Here is a 10,205-nt window from a genome sequence, read left to right on the forward strand (position 1 = left end):
AGAAGACCGAACCAATTGCATCTCATTCCTATTCAAACTCAACTTGCTATTTCTGCGATTTTCAAGGGATTTGAATGAAAAATTAAGTGAAGATTTTAGTTGGCGGATTTAAACACAACATTTCTTTAATAGAACACAACATTTTTTCTACTCTTGGTCAAATTTTTCTGCATTAAAAAACTACATACCCTATTATTTTGTTTCCAATTCAACAGGTTGTGTTTCCTATCTGAACCGAGGCATAATGCTCCTGTTGAGTCCCTTCCTTTCTCTGCGTGAAGGTGACCTTTGTGTCAACTCTGCGTAGGGAATGAGTTCTCTTATGGTTGAACATTGATCTCTTTCTACGTAGGTGTTTACCGGGCAGTGTTCAACGTTTTAAATTTCCTCTCCATTGTGGTGAACACCTGTCCCTTCACCTTTTTTTGTTTTCTATGACCATCACTTTACATGATTTTTTATTTTAAAACAAATCAATTTCAATTGAAACTCATTGCACTCCTTTTTGTATTATGGTTATTTGCATCATACACCATCGCTTTGCATGATATTTTAAAAAAATGGGTTTGAATGATTTGAACTATATTTGTAATTATAATAACTCTCTTTGTTCTTGTTTTGTAGGCATATGAGACTAATCCTTCTTGTTTTGTAGGAAATTTTTCAAGAGGCAAAAAGTTGATGTGGCCAAAAAGTTTGGTAAAAAATGCAAATGAATGTGGTTGAGTGAATGATGAATTGATGAATGTAAGGTTATAATAAGGTTAATGAATGTAATAAGGTGAATGAATAATGTAAGAGGTAAATGTATATAATGTAGGGTGATGTAGGATATAGTGTAATGTAGGATAATGTAACATGATATATACATGGATAGGGGTATTGCATATTCAAGTTTAAACTAGTTTATCAATCTTAGTAAAAGAATTCAAAATCAAAGGAATTAAGAATACTTTAAACTTACAATACTTTCCTTTTGCTTGATAGCTCATTATCAATGTTTTTCTTCTGTTGATGATGACCTTAGCTCTTTTGTCAACACTTGACCATTTGCTAATGATGACAATACTTTGACATCAAAATGAATTATGCTGAATGATTTTGCTAGATTGTAGATGCTTATAGCTGCTTCTCAGGTCCCTTTGATGTTAATTTTAAGATAAATAATGAGGTCCCTTCTACAATAACATATGACATTGATCTTGTTCAGGTCCCTTGCCGATAAATATTGATTATGATGTCTCAGGTCCCTTCTGCAATACAACTGCTTGACATTAAACCAATTGCATAGTTTGTTGGTTTATTATGAATATTCCTCCTTGCTGATCTTGAGACTTGTCCTCAAGTATTTGAATTTTGGAGGATGATTCCGCAAAATGAAATCGAAAAACATAAAAGAGAATTCATATTGGCCAAACATGTTGGTTTTCCGATATGAATTCGAATTTGTATTGTACCAGTATCCTGGATTTTCACAACCAAACTCCTTTATTATTATTATTATTACATATTTTTTTGATGGAGGTGGGGTATAATGGAGTCGGGAAGTATGGAAATCTTATGAAAGTAAGATAGATTGAAATCATTATCTAGGAGTAGATGGATAGATAGATAATAGATCTGGACTTCAACATGCTAGGATCTGAGTGATTGTGATGCTTAGCATACAATTTGGTAGATGAATGAAATCATGAAAAATATGGCTTATGAAAGACTTTTTTTTGGTAATGGATGTGACTTGTCATGGTACAAAATTTGACTTCTTCTTCTGATGATTAGCTTCATGTTTTTTGCCTCGATCTCGATTCATGTTGTAGGGTTGTTGGTGTTGTTAGTCAGCAACTGAAAGAAAGCTTCAAGAGTTTTGAGTTTCTTTGAATGAACTCAACATCAGGTGAATTCCACTTTACTTTGACTTGGATATTTTCATTTCATATTCTCATATATGAATTTTTAAAAATTAGCTTTGAAAAGTCCTTCATCCATGGAGTTCACTCCTTAATTCTTTTTCTGACCTGCAAAAACATAGCATTTACCTGCAATACAATATTAGATGATGGAGGAAGAGAGGTGTACAGTCTCTCTTCGTCCAATAAATATGTAAAATAATTACAAGAATTTCTTAAAAACAAGTCCAAATATGATATACAAAGAAAATGCATTCATTTACCCCTTGAGGAATGGTGGCCAACCTAGACCTCCTAGCGGTATTTTGGTGGCCAACCTAGACCTCCTAGCGGTATTTTATTCACAAAATATTTGTTTTATGTCTAATTAGAGTGATTCCAAAGCCAAGTTAAAGTGAATTCATATGAATACTTCCAGTATAAATATGTTTTCAAAATGGTTTAAAATGATATGCTAAAAATGATGAAGAGTACCCTGTTTGATAGAGCTGCTTGTGAATTTTCGACTAGACCAACGATCAATATTTGGAGTGTAACTTTTTCGTTAAAGATTGGATAAATGTGATTCAACTTGGAGATTAAAGTAGATTCTATTTTTTCTATCCAGTAGAAATATGTTTTTAAAATCCTTAGGTTTGATATCACAAAATTGTTGATGAACAGACCTAGGAGGCAGAGTTTCACTATGTTGATTTTAAGACATGCAGTCACTAAATGTGGCATAACTTTTTCATTTGTCCTCCAAATGGGATGATTCAAATTTTGTATTGATCTAGACTTGAATATATATCTCCCATATAAACAGGTTTTGAAAAGAAGATGATTTGGTATGTTAAATATGCTAATGAACAGTCAAGACCTATAATTGTCACTATGCATATTTTTCAACAAGCAGTTAGTATTTTGAGCATAACGTTTTCATACAATATAGGATTGAGGTGATTCAAATTTATTTGGAAACTAAATTCCGAGGGCTATATTCCCTATAAATATCATGATAAAATGTTTCCATTAGACCCATAAATCAATGTTGTACTAACTCTTTCCTAAAAATTTCACCTAAGACCTAATTTTTATTTTGATCATATTTTTTATTTGTGATCAAAATTGAAAATTTCAAAATGGATTTAAAAACTATATTTCAAGAGATACCTTGTTTAAAAACATGATTTGAAAATGATCCTGCATTTTTCCATGAAATCCTTCCAAAAGACTGTTGAACAATGATTTGAAGAATTTATTCATAAGAGTTTGAACCAAAAATATTATTGTGAAGTCGTTCTACCTATTTATTTATTTATTCTATTCTATCCTACTCTATTGTATAAAAAATATGTCATTCTCTCAAGTATAAGAGAATTTTCAATGCATCCATTTGCGTAACAAGATCATAAGTAGATTCATGTCCAAGTTTGAAAAATATACCTTAATGAATACATGGACTTGAAAAATTAGTTGATCATAAAGATTTGATGCTAAAGAATATTGAAAAATGGAGTGGTCTTGTGGCCTAATGACTAGTTGAAACCAAGTTTTGAAATCATCTTTATTTGTTTGGTTCTCGTTAATTGTCATATCACAAAGTTCTTCTTGTGGAATGTGTTCAAAATCATGAATGTACAAGGGATCATATGCTAGATATTATTGAATTTCAAGATTTATTGCTTGAACTTCATTTCATTTGATCCATAACTCATTAATCTCCCACCTGTCACGCGGATGACCCAGGTTTGATCCCTAACAACGACACCAAAAATGTCAGGTCAATTTACTAAGTAAACTAACGTAGGTGTTTTACTTGTCAATTCAGGTTTGTAGACTTGGAAGCACATTCAAAGTATATGGATTTCAGGTAAATTCAATTTCAGAAGGCAAGGCTCAAAGGTTAAAGGAAATTCATATTACAAATAAGTTCTAAGTTTAAAGAAACTAAAATATTTCTTATTCAAGATGCAGTAAGCGAAGGAAGAGGCTCCTAGCTTAGGAGGTCTTGATTGTCCTTCCTCACAGTACTGTCCTCAAGAAAAGAAACTAAAGAGCAGCAGTTTGTGATGTGTAGAAAGAAAGAGAAGAGGCTCCTAACTTAGGAGGTCATGGTTGTCCTTCCTCACAATTCTACTCCAACAACATTACCATTGCATCAAATCATAAACTGGGATTCAAGAAACAATTCAAGAAATGCAAAAGGATGATTTTTAGTTGTGATTCATAATTTGATAGAAATAGAATTTAACTTAAATCATTGGTTGTCCTTTCATATGAAAATTAGATTTTAAATCAAAATAATCCAAAAATCATACAGAAATCATAACACATCTAAGTAACTGAATCATAAAGTTGAAACAAGAATTACTCAATCAAAATTATGCTAATTTATATAATATTTAACCAAAATGTACTTAGCTTGGTATGGGGGCCCTCCAACCTTGCCTTGTACACTTGAAGAATGTTTCAGCTACAACTAACTTAATAAAGCATCTACATCATGAACAACAAATAGAATAGTAGAAATGTTTCTTCAAATTATTTCAAAAGTCTCCAATAATCTTAATACAAAATTACCATTTTGAATGGTCCATAAACTCTGTTTAAATAAGAAAATCATAAAAAAACATTGCTATAATGGCTCTAACAGCCTTATCAATCATAATCCATCCATACAGGTCGAACTCATCAAGTCTGGTCACAGAATCAGGAAAAATCTCACAAAATAATAAATTTACTCCTTTTTACTAGGAATTCCTTAATTACAGGTCAAGTTTGACTAGCGTTGACTGGGCCTGTTTTTACTCAGTTTGACTGAACTAATAGGTGTTTCTTCATCCGTGGTTCCCAAGATTTCCAAATATGCACTTAGATCTTGCCCAGGTGTCCTGCACATATGACTTCCATGAAGCTATTACGAGAATTTTTAATGCAGTCCAAATTTACTCTTAAAACTCAATTTTTACAAAAATTTCCAAAAATTGAAAAACTTAATTTAGTTGCCTGAATATGCAAAATAGAACTAAAATGAGGCATACATAGGTGAAATAGGATGGAATATGGTGGTAAATAAATGGATTTAGGATAGGTAAAGATGACCAAAATTGAGGGCCAACAAACATTAAGAGCTTGGGCAGGCTTATACTCCTACCACGTCAAATAGGGCTCGATCATTCGAGACATAAATATGCAAGTCTCTATGAGGTATGTGAAACTAGACTTGGATGCCCTAGTCCAAGGTTTTGCTCCACCTTGGCATGACAATAAATATTATGTTCTCCTGAAATGCAATGATCGCACACGTGATCCGTGTAAAAAAAAAATGCTGCAAAACTTATAGTGAGATAAAAATAAAACACGTGCTTGCACCTCAATGCTTGATAATAAAATCCTTGTCTTAATTATTTCAAAAAATTAAAAACTTTCACAGCACCAACATTGAGAATATCATTCTATATATTAGATCAAAAATGAAATAATCACTACTTTTCGTTTAATATACAACATATAAGCCTGTATTGTCCTTTCCATTTAAGCCCACAAAGAGATAGAAACCATTTTTCAACACCAGTCACAAAGATAGAAGTAAGAACACTGAGAAAATAATGGCAACAGTCTAGTCTACATTTAGCTAGTGGGCACAAAATCAAAATAACAACATACATGTAGCTTCGACACTAGAACATGAAAATTGAATGAGACTAGTAGCTTCTACATTGTGATTCAAACACATCACCAACAACATTAAGTTCAAGATAAATTAGGGTGCACATTGCAGACACAAATCCAACCTGATCATTGTTAAGGAAACAACTAGTACTTTCTTGTTGCTACTTAAAGCTATAGGACTCAAAATTGAAGTCGATACAAAACCCAATAAAGGGAAGAAGTTCAGACCCTCTGGTCTTCCTTATCCTTGCAGAACTGTCGTACATGCCTAAATATATCCATACCAATGTAATGTAGCATGTAACACTATAATCAAATTAAGGAATTCTCACTCGATTAAGATTGTTTTAATCTAGAATCATTTCCATACAAATCATGTAATATCTCACTCTCGTGCTTGGAGCAACCCACTTCATATGATAGGCAAGATTTTGCAAGTACAAAGTTGGTTTTAAATGATTTTAGAATGGTTAGCATCTGTACGTGGAGGACATTAAAGACACTACCAGAGTAATTGATAAGTTCATTAAAGAATCCATTAGAATCATGGATGAAGGATTGTTTTAGGTCATCTAATACATTGAATTCATGAAACACTCAGGACTTGCAATAAGAAATAGAGGGCAATTATTATAGCTTCTCATGCACAAATTTTGCAGAAATATATTGAGTTCCTTGCCATTCAAGAAGAATACATGAAGAAGGAACAAAAATACCTGAGAAAATGATTGGTGAAGATCTGATCGGTGTTTATCCCTATCAGGTGGGTGATCATCATGCTTCCACTTTCGCAAGAGGTTTCCAAAATTTCTTTCTCGTTCTCCACGAAAGTCACAAACCCTTCCAATACAACTTGAATAATTTAATTTGTGTACATTTCAAACGAAAGTATGAGAAAGAAGGAACACCCAATGCTTAGGAAGACAAAAAAACTTGTGGCTCAACCTATTCAACAAGGAAAACCACAAAAATGGTGGTTCAAGCTACTCAACAAGGTAGATAAACCACTGCTTTGATACCACTGTTGGAATCAATATTGGAAAACGAATTCAATTCATATTAATAATATTGTACATATAAATACAATGTTGAAACAACTAGATTCAATTTCCAAAATTTCTTGAACTTTGTAACTAATTACATAACACACCATAACCCTAATGGATAAAATGTCCAAGAGAGAATTCCTTTAACATACTGAATTTCATGTTCTCATCATTGTCACATGAAACAAACCATTTTATTATATTATTTACATCATGGATAGTCTATGTTCTCTAGAATCTTCTATTATGAGATTAGATAAACCCACGTAGCTCCCTTCAAGAATTTATGGTTTATTAGAACCAAAGTTAACACTTCTTTTCCATAAAATATTGAGCCTGCCTTAATGATTTTGATCCATAACATAAAATTATGTCTCCCAGGTTCCATGTTTTTTTGAACTGAGAGAACTATTTTCGCAAAAGTCATATAATCATTCAATATAGGTACTCATAATCTGTTTATTACTCACGACGATGATCAAAGCAAAAATTAGGTAAAAAGTGGCGAAACATCCACTTGTGCTTTCCATGCATTTTATTAAGAAAAGATGGTGGTCTAGTTGCAGGTGTAAGGGATAATCGTTCAGATCTAGATACGATTTCCTCAAGTGCAGGTGGAAGTTCTTCTTCTATTTCCCTTGGAGTTTTAGTCATCCACCTCAAAACTTAGATATTCTACTAAAACCATAGAATTGCTAAGATTAACCGAAAATTAGCAAAACTTCACTTACCATGGACCCCAAAGGAAATAACACCGCTGTTCATAAACTTCTCACATCCGCCTTTTTCCCAACCTTTATTGCATTAAATTTCCGCCGTCGATCCTCTTATTTCAATCTGACGGTTGGCACTTTCCCCGCTCGCAAACTAGCCAGGTGATCCTGCACCATTGATCAAGCCCACTTGATCCAACAGTTGACGCTTAATATTGTGTGGACTTCTTGCCGATGTTTATCAAGCCGAGAGCACGCAAAAAAAGCATTTTCTCCGTGGTATGTGTCGACTACTCAATGGAATTGCCTGATTATCCCAAAATACCGCTTACCTCCTTTATCCCGCGCGAAAACAACTTTTTCCTATGAAGACCTCTTTACTCCTTCGTTTAACTCCGATGCTTGTTTGCACGTGACTACTGTGGATCTAACTGTTTTGTCGATCGGACGGTTCTAGGCTTCTTCGGGTTTCCTCACGAATTTATCAGACTTTTTTCCTTCCGCTATGATTTGAGCGCTTTTGCCAAGTTTAACTTTTCTCTAAGGAATTCAGAGTTTAGCTCATTAAAGCTCTATGGTTTGAAATACATTCGATTTAACTTAATACACAGTGAATGAGGAATTAAACGCGATTGTTAACACCCAGGTTGTTCCCTATGACTCCCAAGGGAATACGGCCGGGGTAACCACTAACCAATCTTTGGGTTACAGTTCCTAGCCTAACTGCAACCAGAGAGGGCTCTCTCTTTATGATTTGTCTCTGTTATGATGGTGTTTTAGGCTAGCTATTATGCTCAAGTTTTGGTTTATGTTTTGGTTGAAGGATTTCTTTCAGGTCTTATGATGCAGTGTTTAGATAGTATAATACCATTGGGCAATGGAGTCTGGAGTTGTGAAATGATCTGATACGCTGGTTTGGTGGTGTTCAAACTGCAGGGCCTATTGTGTATTTTAAACAGACAAACTAGATCAAATGGTGATGTATGTCGACCAACAGAAAGCAATTAAGAATTTTCTATTGAGCTGGTGGGTGAAGGTGAGCACACTGCACAGGAGCAAAACTTGAATTCCTGTGACAAAGGTCACTGTGATAGATGTATTCTGAAAGTGCAGCATTTAAGAATTACACTTAACTAGATTACAGCTGAAGAAAACATTGATAAACAACGCAGATTGAACTCAGGGTACTCAGTGAATAAATCCTGAAAGCTATTCTTTTTCCTTGTTGCTTAGTATTGAAAACAGATAACATATATGGATTTTAACAAAACAACTAATTAATAGAGAGAGATACAGAGACTTATTGTATGATGAAATACACAGGGATCCAGTAGTTATCAACAGACACCAGAACGCATAAAACACCTCAGAAATCCGAGAAATTCCATTGCTTTGCTCTATTAACTTCTGAAAAGGATTACAGCATAAGAACTTCTTCAGGAGAAATCAACAACAACCCCTGCAATCTTATGCGAAGGGGACTTTATAGAAATGCATATACAAAATATCTCAGGCATTGAGTCATCTGAGAGAGGAAATATCTTCATTATTACGTTCAGAAAGTAGGCAAGGAGTTATTACAATTTTGAATGCAGCGTAAATGCCCTTTATGTCTGTCAGAGGATTGTTTTGACTTTTGAGAGTCACTGAGTCGGTTGCATTACTCTGTTTTAATTCTTGGAAATACGCATTTACTTTTGGCTGCGCAGTGCATTCTCGGGTTTGCCAGCTGTGGTCTTCTATTTCTGCTTTTTTGGCCGCTACATCCGCTGAGTTGGCTCAGCTTTGATTTATGCTGCATGCTGACTTTGCTGAACTGTGCTTTTTATAAAAAATTGTAATAAAACAGAAATTTGGTGAATGCCTTACTGATTACAAAATTCTCTGTATTGCATCTGTCCACCATTCCTGTGTAGGGAGATGATGCCTGAGGATGGCCTCCATTGTCTCTTCAGCTTCTGTATATTTGAAAAAATTTGGGGCCACATCAAACAAGTGATTAATTTCATTCATTATAAAAAATAGATTTTCTATCTTACTATAGAAAACCTGTCCTGTAATAGGCCCTGTGTCTTCTGAAGTGCTGGCCTTCTCATTGATCTGTGCTGAGGCAAAAACATTTACTCTTTTAGCATACTATTCATGGGTGAATAATTTCCCTCCGCTGTTCAGTAAGCTAGGGAGTCCTCTACTCTGCAATACCTGAAATTTCTCCATGAACCTATTTACCTCTGTCTGCATATCCTGGGTTCTTCTGTCCAATGTCTGCACCAGATTTCTAAGAGTAAGAACCCTCTTGATCATTTGAATAGTCTCAGTTCTATTTGTGATTCCAATGGTGGCTAACTGAGAACTTGTTTTGTGGTTAAGCACATTGATCATTCTTGTAGCAACTTCAGGCATATTTCCTAATAAGGCCCTTGATGTTCGGATTTCCTTCTGTGCCTTTGGGATGAGCTCTAGTTGCTCATGGATTGTCTCGATATATGGCCATTGGTTGGTGATGGATTGGCCAATTTTGGACCATATCATTGCTCTGATCTCAGATATGATTTTATCTAGCTTGAGCTCATTCTCAAGCTCCTTGATCCTATCTTTAAGGGCTTTGATTTCCCTGGCCTTTTCTCCCACCTCTCTTTTTGTCTTATCATGCCTTTCATTGACCTTGGCCAGCTTATCTCTGGTTTCATGCAGCTCTGTCATCTGAGCTTCCAGGACTTGTATCTCATTCTTCAGTTTCTGCATGTCTAGGCTTTGTGCCTGTTCTGTATTTGTTGGTGCTGCTGAAGTAGATGTAGCTGTTTGTTCAGTTTGTTGAGGTGGAGGCACAGTGGTAGGAGTAGTGTTCTCAAGATTGATGACCGGGGGAGGCTGAGAGGTCTGGC

Source organism: Pinus tabuliformis, chromosome 9, assembly GCF_031772625.1.
Source record: "Pinus tabuliformis cultivar Carrire ecotype Pingquan chromosome 9, CPIR1, whole genome shotgun sequence".
Lineage (NCBI taxonomy): Eukaryota > Viridiplantae > Streptophyta > Pinopsida > Pinales > Pinaceae > Pinus > Pinus tabuliformis.